Source organism: Protopterus annectens, chromosome 12.part0 (genome assembly GCF_019279795.1).
Source record: "Protopterus annectens isolate FY-2018-M chromosome 12.part0, PAN1.0, whole genome shotgun sequence".
NCBI classification, from domain to species: domain Eukaryota; kingdom Metazoa; phylum Chordata; order Ceratodontiformes; family Protopteridae; genus Protopterus; species Protopterus annectens.
This window is the reverse complement of record NC_056746.1, coordinates 1,371,087,420-1,371,099,576: the sequence shown is the minus strand read 5'-3', so window position 1 is coordinate 1,371,099,576 and position 12,157 is coordinate 1,371,087,420.

The following is a 12,157-nucleotide window of genomic DNA, read 5'->3' as shown; positions in this document are numbered from 1 at the left end:
TAGTCCTGAGGAGCTTTTCTCCCCAGGTCTCTGCTGAAAATGAGCCAAAAGCTCAGCCAGACTAACCCGGTTAACAAATGTAAAATAAATAAAATAAATAAATAAATTATAAAGATTATATAGGAATGAAAGATGTACTGTACAGCTTTGATTTTTCATTTGCACTATTATGCAAATCACAGCTGTGGTCCTCTGTATATCAACAGGCCCCAAGATGGCAAATATGGTCTGTAGTAGACCAGGTCCCTTACCTGGTTAACAAATAAAAAAAAAATAGACAGAGATCTACTTGTAAGTGATATTTTTGTTGACCTACACAAGGCCTTTGAAAGTGTTAACTATCAGCAACTCCTAGGAAATGTGGTTTTTACACAGTGATGCCTTGAATACCAGGTGTACCCAGGTTCAGTTCTCAGCCAGGGTGCCTCCTGTGTAGAGTCTCCATGTCCTTTTTATGCTCATGTGGGTTTTCCCCAGGTACTTTTATTTCTTTCTACATCCCAAAGATATGTGGTAAGGGGATTGGCAGCTGTAATTGTCCATAGTTGGCTGTGTGATATGGAAGAAGGGCCTGGCACTCAACTTCCTTTTCCTATGCACTTACTAAACACTGTGGAAGGCAGTTGCTATGGGGTCTTTGTAGGAGTTAGATTAAATTTAACGTCATTGAATGGATGAACTAGTAAACTAAATGGCTAAACTAGTAAAGATGTTAAACAGCTGAGGATGTCACAAAAAGCCTGCAGCTGCTAGAAGAACACACAGACCCTGCTGTTCAAATGACCTAGCTTCTCATGAAGCTGTGGAAGATAACCAGAGGCATATCTCCATGAACTGTCGTAAGGCATCACATTTCATCCATATTTATATGTGTGTCTGTGTATCTGTTGTGTGAATATGTGTATGTATGTTTGTATATGTATGCACGTGTGTGCGTTTTGTGTATGGTGTGTGTCTGTTGTGTGTGCGTGTGTGATGCATGTGCATGTGTGTTGTACGTGAGTGTATTTGCATATGTATGCATGCATGTGTATTGTACATGAGTGTGTTTGTATGCCTGTGTGTGTGTGTGTGTGTGTGTGTGTGTGTGTGTGTGTGTGTGTGTGTGTGTGTGTGTTGTGGACATATAGCTGGCCTAATATTTTTACACTTTCACCCCAGTGCTAAAGTGTGGGTTTAGGGTAACCAAATGAAGTGTACTGCCAGCCAATAGCTTTACACCAAAATCACAAACACTGACACTTCTAGCCCAACAAAAAATGACACAGAATAGGAAGCAAGTGTTTTGCTGGGGGGAGCACCCTTCTCCTCTCCCACCTTAGCAATTATATAGACTGAGTCCAAGACTGCACACTACTAAGAAAAAGGGATAACTCTTTACTTTAGTGTTCCATGATCTGCAGCCATACTGATGAAACGTATTCTGTTTTTATTCCCATGATCTCCTTACTAAACTGAACTGAATTCGATGTACAGATTATTGATAAAAATAATCATCAAATTTTCAAGTCTAATAACTTATAACTTGCACCTCACCCACAAGGAGGGGACTTGTGTTTTTTTTGTGTGTGTGTGTGTGTGCATGTGTGCGTGTGTGTGTGTGTGTGTACATGTATGTTGTGTTTGTGTGCGAGTTGTGTGCGTGTACATGTGCGTGTATGTGGATGTGCGTGTGTGTGCATGTGTGTGTTGTATGTATGTGTGTTGTGTGTCTATGTGTGTTTTGTGTGTATGTGTGTGTATGTGTGTGCTGTGTGTGTGTGTGTGTACATGTATGTTGTGTTTGTGTGCGAGTTGTGTGCGTGTACATGTGCGTGTATGTGGATGTGCGTGTGTGTGCATGTGTGTTGTATGTATGTGTGTTGTGTGTCTATGTGTGTTTTGTGTGTGTGTGTGTGTGTGTGTGTGTGTGTGTGTGTGTGTGTGTGTGTGTGTGTGTGTGTGTGTGTGCATGTGTTTTGTGTGTATGTGTGTGTTTTACATCAAGCAGAGAGTGCAGAAGACTAAAGCTCTGAGCTGTTTATGAATTACCTCCTCTGACCATAGTGCAAGGTTGTTTCTTCTACCTTTGTTGGTCTGCTATGTCACTCAGAGCAAGTCACTTAACCAGGCAGTGCTCTGGGGTCACACAAAATAAAAATGTTACCGATTGGTAAAGGTTGATAAAGTATACAAAACAAATATAAACTAAAAAAGAAATACAAAATGGACCAACACAGCTGTAGAGCAAAGTAAAATGATAATTTATTCAGCAAAAGTAAGCACTTTGCCAGTAAACTGCTGCGTCATCAGACTGTGCTCTGAGGTCACCCCTGAAAAGTGATAATAGTATCCAGTGGGCTTTTCTAGCATATGTAAAATAAAATAGATATATGTGTGTGTGTGTGTGTGTGTGTGTGTGTGTGTGTGTGTGTGTGTGTGTGTGTGTGTGTGTGTGTGTGTGTGTGTGTTGTGGACATATAGCTGGCCTAATATTTTTCCACTTTCACCCCAGTGCTAAATAACATACAAAGTCACTTTCACCAAAATTTCTTCCTGATATCCAGCTAATTATCTTTCTAGCTTCTCACAGATAATTCTGACAAAAACTTCTCTAAAAGTAATGTAAACTAAAGTGAAAGAGATGGAGGCAAAAACAGTGAAGAAACCATTGATTAGGCTGTAGGTTCAAGGACTCACACTTTCAGTGTGGAAAAGGCAGGGATAGACTGTAGGATATGAATTAGGACTGTATAAAGGGTATCTTGTACAATGAAGTGGGCCAAAAGTTTTCATAAAATCCAGCTTCTAAACAGAATATTGTCTTAAGCATTTTATTAGAATCAGTTGCTCAGTAGAAGTTCAAATATTATTAGAAATATCCAGTATTATTAGAAATATGCAGTATTACTGGAAATATCCGGTATTATTAGAAATATGCAGTATTATTAGAAATATGCAGTTTTATTAGAAATATGCAGTATTATTAGAAATATGCAATATTATTAGAAATATCCAGTATTATTAGAAATATGCAGTATTATTAGAAATCTATTGTATTATTAGAACTCTAGAGTATATGCTGCTATGGTTTGCATAGTTTAAACTGCCTAACCACGAGTTGAGTTTCTGAGTGGTCGACTACAGATACCTAGAAAAGGTGGATGGCCGACAGAATACCAAAAACTTGATGTATCCATTTGTTGCTGTTAAACAGTATGACAGTATTATTTTATTATTATTTATTTCTCACTCTGTCAACGCTTGCTTGAGTTATTTATCCATTTACTTATCTTTTTTATAAGCAAGCGTGCTGTGGCAGTAACCAGCATTTTTAATTTACCTTTCAAGTATGACAGTATAGCTGATGAGATTATTCTTACATCATCATGATTTATTCTTATATCATCATAATGCGGGAACATCTAAGTATACAAGATAACCAAAAGAAGCTAAGCATATGCCAGTAATTCTGAGAGTTGTTATGCATTTAATTATTTAAATGAAAATGACCTTGGCAGTTATAAATTACCCTCTTAATAAACAAAATACAGTTGTACTGCTAATGTAGAACACAGATGGAATACAACTGGTAAAATCACATTTCGTATTAGCCACCAGTGAAAAAGCCTTCTCAAAAGTGGCAAAAGCTAACCAGAACAGCCTACCAGACAAAATAATGGCATCTTATAATCTCAAGCTATTTGAAAAAACTGTTCAACAAACATCGGAAGAAAACAAATGCAGCTGCTTCAGATAAACAGGCTGACAAAATGAAATGCCATGGATTGTCCTGCACTCCTAAATTTTTCAAATGAATGCGATAATACTACAACTGGTATATATGTCAACCTATGTAAATATTTCCCTTCTGATGTGCGTCAACTTTCTCCAAACATATTCCCTGTAATAATATAACAACAGAGTAAAAGCAGCAATATCCTTGAAGTTCTAATGACTGAGGCACTAACTGAATAAAATTGTTGCTTTTACTGTGTTGTTTTATTATTTCTGTTTTGCTTCTGTCAGTTACATGACTCTTTTCTCTAATGCCTGCTTGAAACCTTTCTTACAATGGTATCTCTTTCCCTCCTGCTACAGCTCTGATCCTGGTTCTGTCTGTCTTGAATTACATCTGCATTTCTTAAAGAATTATAAGGCTCTGTAAACCACAACGGGTTTGTATAGCGTAGGACAAAAGTGCGTACATGTTACAGTGAAATAGCTTAAGGAATCACTGGAAATTATTACCACAATGTTGCTTTTATACAAAATGGTTACATTACTTCTGAAATTCACACTTCTATGTTCTTACTTCATTGCATAGTATGTCATACAGAAGTTTGTTGCATAATTTATGACCTCATGGGTTCATAAGTCCAGATGAGATTACTAGGCTAATGGCTCAACAGCTCTTACAATCCTAATTATTTTTACCTGAATTTTACCAGATTTTCAATCCCTAAGGACTAGAGGATGGCTTAGGCTTGTGCCTATGCCTTTGAGTATTTTACAGACTATCCCTGTCCAAAAGGGACATGGATGCCATCCCAGCAGTGAATTTATGATTCCCCATCCATTGATCCAAACTGCATTTGAAGAGGAGTCAGCGAAGGGCTGTGCTTTACATGAATAGGAAGCATGTTCCAGAGATGGAGGTAATCTCTGAGACACACATCTGTCTCTCCAGCATGTTTTGTTCATGTCACAGCCCAGGTTTAGATCCTTAGATTGGGTGGTCCTAGTGCAGTTTGTCTTGCAAATGTGTAACAGTTCCATCAGGAATGGATTTGAGAGTGCCTTATAGATAGGCATAGATCACCTCTTAACAGTCGTGTTTCTTCTATGTTCTTACTTCAGTTCATAGTATGTCATACAGACGTTTGTTGCATAATTTATGATGTCATGCAGGATTGTCTGATGTACACATTCTTATTTGATTATGTAACATTTTACAAAAATATCAGGATTGTTTGTCACATTGTAACTAATAAGGTGTGCATCACTGTTATTTGTACACGTGCAGCGATGTTTGGCCTTTGTCTTATTACTGGGTCATGGCTGAAAAGAATGGTTGAACCAATTTACAAATATAGACACAGACCTCTCAACTGTATAAAATTTTGCAGAATGTCCCTAATTATGACTCACAGTTTAGCCCTGTCCTCTCATAAAAAAAAATGCATTTTCTGGTTATTTGCTGAGGGTTTTTGCAGTCAATAAATACTGTCAGATATTAGCGTAATACTTATTGTTCAGAAAATGCATGTCCTTGTAAATCCTGTCATTCTGTTAACTTTTAAAAATGAATTACAGCAATTTAGAGTAATATTTAAAATTATGTTCCTGATTTTGGGCCTTTGTACCTCCACTATTTTTGCCTTTGTCCAGAATTTGTGAGCAAACACATTTAGAGGTATGCCTGGTAAGCAGATGTTAAATAAATAAACTGATTTAAGAATTACAGTACATGCAGTTTTATTTTTTGTCAGGATACATAGCTCATATCAGAACTGAGATTAAGATGTTTCTAGCAAAATGTCTCAGGAAGGTGAATATACTGTCCTAGCAGCCAGGTCATTTGTAAGTGAGAAATACCCTTCCTTTGAGATCTAAAGCATAGAATGAGGCTTAATAACTGTAATTAGTAAATGACATTTAACTCTATGATATATTACTGAGATTCATACAGTTTCACAAAGACTAACCATGAAATCTGGGTTTGTCAGGGCTGTGTGTGTGTGTGTGTGTGTGTGTGTGTGTGTGTGTGTGTGTGTGTGTGTGTGTGGATATACTAATGCACCAAAACTGCTGTTTCGCCTTCCTTGGGGTGCTGTAACTGCTAAGCTGACTGGGTTACATATCTCCTACTATAAAAAATATTGGTAATGTTAGTTCAAAGACACTATCTTGCACTTTCAATCTTTGAAGGACCGTTCTTCACTAAAACAACATATAATGTATTCCAGTAGATATTCCATACTCTATTTTTTAAAGAAAATGAATGTATTTTTAGTCCTACTTTTGCTAAACTATAATCTAAGTTGCTGTATTGCAATAACTCCTAGGCTGAAAAGTTTCCTTTGCTGCTCAGAAGTCAGTATTCCTCTGTACATTCACAACCATTAGAATAACTATGTATCAAGTGGTACATAAGTGATGAGAGCTTATCATACATCATATCACTCACTGGTCAGGGTATAAAATGACCCATCAGAAGTTAACATTATACATTGTCATAAATCACTAAGGTACTTACAAGGCTGACTACCAAGGAACACCATGTTTCTTTGTGTCAGATTGTATGTACCTACTAACAGGAGTACAGACATGGCAGTCCCAATTAATAAATCAGAGAGCATCTTTGAACAGTCGTATTACTGTCATCAGCTAGTTGAGCAGTCCTAACCTATGCATGTTGTAACTGCGGAGCGCAGTTAAATGAGCTAACATAAATTACATGCTAATGCCTCAAATATGGAATTTCTTAAGTCTTCTGAATTTGGCAGACAATACCAAGTTGTGGAATTGTAAGCTTGTTTTTCAATGATTTCAAGACCACTTAACAAGTTCATATATCTTGTAACATTAAAGCAAAGGTTTGGTAGTGTGCATAATTCATACTTGCATAATTGCTGCCCCTGAGCAAGATGGAATGATTCAAAAGACAATTGAAAAATCATTTTTGCTCTCAAATTGGCAAGAGCAACTTAACATAATATGGCTATAACTGAGACCAGACTTTTAACTGTATGAGAATTCTTAACACTGGAAAAACAACAGGATTATTTGGGAATGTTTAAACTTGGTCTGGTGATTATATTTTAAATAAAGATACCGTTTCCGTAACAAGAGCAGCAGCTGTCTCCCTGTTAGATATCATGTTTTCACCTTCTAGTCCTTATGATACATGTTTTGTTGTTACACATACACCCATATTTTTAACAACAGGACAGAACCATGAAAATGTTTAACAGATAAAGACCACTGAGTCCATTTGTTCTGTTCAGTCTCTCTCCTTCTTGGTGTCTTATAGATTCAGTTTCATAAGAACAGTTTTTGCAGCATGTTTCTCAGGAAGAAAAAGACAAGAATTATTTTACAGCTATTTTAAATCATATCAGCTATTTTAAATCATATCTGTTCCACAATTTTGCAAGCATGTAAAGCAAAGTCCATCATTTGATGCTGTTGTAAGAATGCTTGAATCTTGAAGTATCTTCAGCTAATTATATAATGATATTTAAACATGTTGAAAAAGCCAATAAATAAATATATTCAAAGATTCACAGAAAGGATTCAATAGCACCTGCACAATAAACTCTGCTTTATTTACAAATAAGTGTCTCACAATGTAAACTGGCTGGGATTCATAACTAAAGGAGTAACAACATAGTTTGTGGTGCACCATTCACTCCGGAGCAGCTCTTTTGAGTGTGCACCTTTAACCCCTAGTGGGCGTGGCTTAAGCCTTTAAAAACTAAGTTATCACCTTAGAGTTCTAGAAAACTCTCATTGAAAGAGGTCAAATATCAATAGAGGTGTGTTTGCCATCACATATGGCACAAGACAAAATATCCTGGTACCTTGTAAGTAACATGGTTTTGGAATTATTAATGCAAATATGAACAATCCATATTTGACGCCTACAGGAGCAGTAGGGGTTAACTGCAGAAGACGCCTGGAGGAGCACTCGGCTGTAATACATTGCACTGCTTCACCGTTTAGTGAGTCATACCCATGTGCATTCACACAAGTGCAATGGTACATCAGTAAGGAATATGCATTGCTGAGCTGAGTACCTTACCAGCCTCTGTTGTGCCATGACAGAGGTCCTGACAGACCATGCACAGGCACACATTCCCCCTCTACAGACAAACATGTGTGCATCAGTCATGTACCTAACAGGCTGCATCCATGATCCTCCTGGTAATACCAGCTGCAGGTCTTATCAGGCAGCAGTAACTACCGCACACAGGCGTGCACACATAGATATTGTGACAATAAGCATTAATGTATAGGCAGTTATAAACTCGCTCACACACTAACTCTGTACAAATGTATGCACACACGCATGCGCACATGCACACATGCACACAAATGCACATATAGACACACACACGCAGTAACATGCAGAAATAAACACACAGGCTTCTACACAAACACACACACATGAGTGTGCACACATAAATAAGCACTCAGAGACACAAACACACGTACATACTGTGATAATAAGCATTCACATACAGGCACTTACAAACCCACTCACTCAAAAACACACACAGACACACTGTACACACCCCCCCCCACACACACACACGCACACACATGCACACACACACACACACACACACACACACACACACACACACACACACACACACACACACACACACACACACACACACACACACACACACACACACACACACACACACAATGTGACAATAATCATTCACATACAGGCAGTTACAAACCCAGTCACACACTGACTCTGTACAAATGTATACATCCATACACACACACACACATACACACACACACACACACACACACACACACACACACACACACACACACACACACACACACACACACAATGCACACACAAACACACGGACATGTGCAAGTGCTCACAGACACAAGCACAAAGCACTCTTATGGCTGTCCGAATGTCATCTGCTCTCAGACGATTTATTGTCAGGATGCCAGGGAGTGCACAAAGCATTCTTATGGATGTTCAAATGTCATCTGCCCTCAGACGATTAATTGTAAGGATGCCAGGGAGAGCACAAAGCACTCTTATGGCTGTCCGAATGGCACCTTCCCTCAGACGATTCATTGTCAGGATGTCAATGAGTGCACAAAGCACTCTTATGGCTGTCCGAATGGCATCTGCCCTCAGATGATTCATTGTCAGGATGCCAGGGAGAGCACAAAGCACTCTTATGGCTGTCCGAATGGCATCTATCCTCAGATGATTAATTGTAAGAATGCCAAGGAGAGCACAAAGCACTCTTATGGCTGTCTGAATGGCACCTTCCCTCAGACGATTCATTGTCAGGATGCCAATGAGTGCACAAAGCACTCTTATGGCTGTCCGAATGGCATCTGCCCTCAGATGATTCATTGTCAGGATGCCAGGGAGAGCACAAAGCACTCTTATGGCTGTCCAAATAGCATTTATCCTCAGATGATTAATTGTAAGAATGCCAGGGAGAGCACAAAGCACTCTTATGGCTGTCCGAATGGCACCTTCCCTCAGACGATTCATTGTCAGGATGCCAATGAGTGCACAAAGCACTCTTATGGCTGTCCGAATGTCATCTACCCTCAGATGATTCATTGTCAGGATGCCAGGCAGAGCCCAAAGCACTCTTATGACTGTCTGAATGTAATTTGCCCGCCTCCTCCTCCTACATCCCCGTACTTTATTATATCAAATTCAATGTTATGCAACCATGGAAAAAAGTAAACAGTACCTATTTTGAAACTCCCTGACTGTACAACTGTGATCTGTAAAACAGATAAATAGAAATGCGGTTGCCATTCAGATAAAAGCTAAACTATCAAAAGCTAAACTGTGAAATAACTAACAAATAAATCAAATGACAATGTCACCAAAATGTAAAAATATATCAGTCACTGAAACTCTCATTCATTTCATTTCATTTACAAAACTGATATCAATCAAGCCAGCATCTATGAAGGAACATGCTCCCTGAAAATCATTTACCCAGAATTCTGACCCATCCTAATGATCAGCATCTATGAAAGAACATGCTCCCTGAGAATCATTTACCCAGAATTCTGACCCATCCTAATGATCAGCATCTATGAAGGAACACGCTCCCTGAGAATCATTTACCCAGAATTCTGACCCATCCTAATGATCAGCATCTATGAAGGAACACGCTCCCTGAGAATCATTTACCCAGAATTCTGACCCATCCTAATGATCAGCATCTATGAAGGAACACGCTCCCTGAGAATCATTTACCCAGAATTCTGACCCATCCTAATGATCAGCATCTATGAAGGAACACGCTCCCTGAGAATCATTTACCCAGAATTCTGATCCATCCTAATGATGCATCATTTAGAAGGAAATATATGAGGACAATCTGATATTTACAAAAATATTCCTCTCATTCAACACGTCATGCTGTTCTAATATAAACCAGTTGCTGGGCACCTGACTAGATCACGTCATGCTGTTCTAATATAAACCAGTTGCTGGGCACCTGACTAGATCACGTCATGCTGTTCTAATATAAACCAGTTGCTGGGCACCTGACTAGATCACGTCATGCTGTTCTAATATAAACCAGTTGCTGGGCACCTGACTAGATCACGTCATGCTGTTCTAATATAAACCAGTTGCTGGGCACCTGGCTAGATCATGTCATGCTGTTCTAATATAAACCAGTTGCTGGGCACCTGACTAGATCACATCATGCTGTTCTAATATAAAGCAGTTCATAGGTTCATAGGTTGGTACTAGGCTATCAGCCCTAGGGCCTATACAAGCCTAGCCATAAGAATTCCCTGGCTATTTCTTCCCACACTATTTACTTCCCTGGACCCCTGTCTAGCAGGTCGACTGACGTGATCCCCGGGGTGAATTTCCTTTCTTCCATCCAATCATCAAGGTTCCTTTTGAAGAGGGCCAAAGAGGCACTCTGCTTGACATATATGGGCAATCTATTCCAGAGTCTGGGGAGTCTGTGGGTCAGGAACCTATCCCTTCAGCATGTTTTTTTTATTGTGATGACAAGGTTTAGATCCCTGGAGCATGTGGCTCTGAGGGATTGGGATTTTTTTAAGTGTAGCATGTCCAACAGCTCTGGGTTTGACATGGCCTTGTATGTTAAGCAAAGGTCGACTCTGAGTAGACAATATGCAACAGAGTATAGCTAGATTTTTTTAAGGTGGTCAGCGTAGGGCCTCTGCTTTAGGCCTGTGATTCTTTTAGTGAGGTATTTCTGTGGCCTTTCCAGTTGTTGCAGATGTCTTGAGAGGTACATACCAAATGGGGCGTTGTATTCTATAATGGGTCTAATGAGGGATGAGTACAGTGGGACAATGACCTCATTTTTTCTGGATGAAAAGCCCTTAGTGATGAGGTGTGCCACATAGAAGGATTTCCTGACTGTTGTGGCGATGTGGTTATCGAAGGTGAGACCACTGTCCATCTGTGTCCCTAAGTCTCTTATCACACTTTCGGTGTTTAGTGTACTGCCACCTATATGGTAATTCATGGGTAAATGTTTTTTCCCAAAGGGGATAACTATACATTTCTTGGCATTGAGCTTGAGCCCATGGCTCTGGCACCAAACATCTGTTTCTGTAAGGCCCTTTTGTAGAGTATCCACATCATTTGGGGATTCAATAATGGCTCCCAGTTTGCAGTCATCTGCGAACTTTGTTATCCAGAGTTCCTTAGTGTTGGCCGGTACTTCAGAGAAGTAGATGCCAAACAAGAGCGGCCCCAGGACTGAACCCTGAGGTACTCCACTTGTCACTTGTCTGGAGCTGGATTTGGAGTCAGCTACTTTTACAGTGTGGGTTCTATCAGTAAGCCAGTTAGCAACCCATTGGGTGACGTAGGGATTAATGCTCAGCTTAGAAAGTTTATCTATGATTCCAGAGTGGGTGGTGGTGTCAAAGGCCTTGGCAAGGTCTAGATAGGCTGTGTGGACCACCTTACCCTTGTCCATGGCTCTGGAGACTGATTTGAAGAAGTCAATCTGGTTCAGGAGACAAGATCAGCCCTTCACGAACCCAAACTGGGTGAGGTCCAGTGTTTGAAGGTTGCCAATGTCTTTGTTTATAAGTTCCATGATAATACGCTCCATGGCCTTGCAGATAAGGCTTGTCAGACTGATGGGACAGTAGTTTCTGGGATCCAAGGTGGATCCCCCCTTGTGCAGTGGGATAACTGTAGCTTTGTGCCACTCAGTGGGCACGAAACCTGAGGTGAGGCTATGATTAAACATGACACTTAGGTGAGGTGCCAGTTCATATTGTAGTTCATGTAGTACACAGCCCGGGATGTCATCTGGTCCCATGGATGCTGTATTCTTAGCTTTGGAGAGTGAGTTTTTTACCTGTGTGGCCATTATTACCGGAATTTGGCAATCTTCCAGTATTGAGATGGGCCATTTAGGGGATGAGA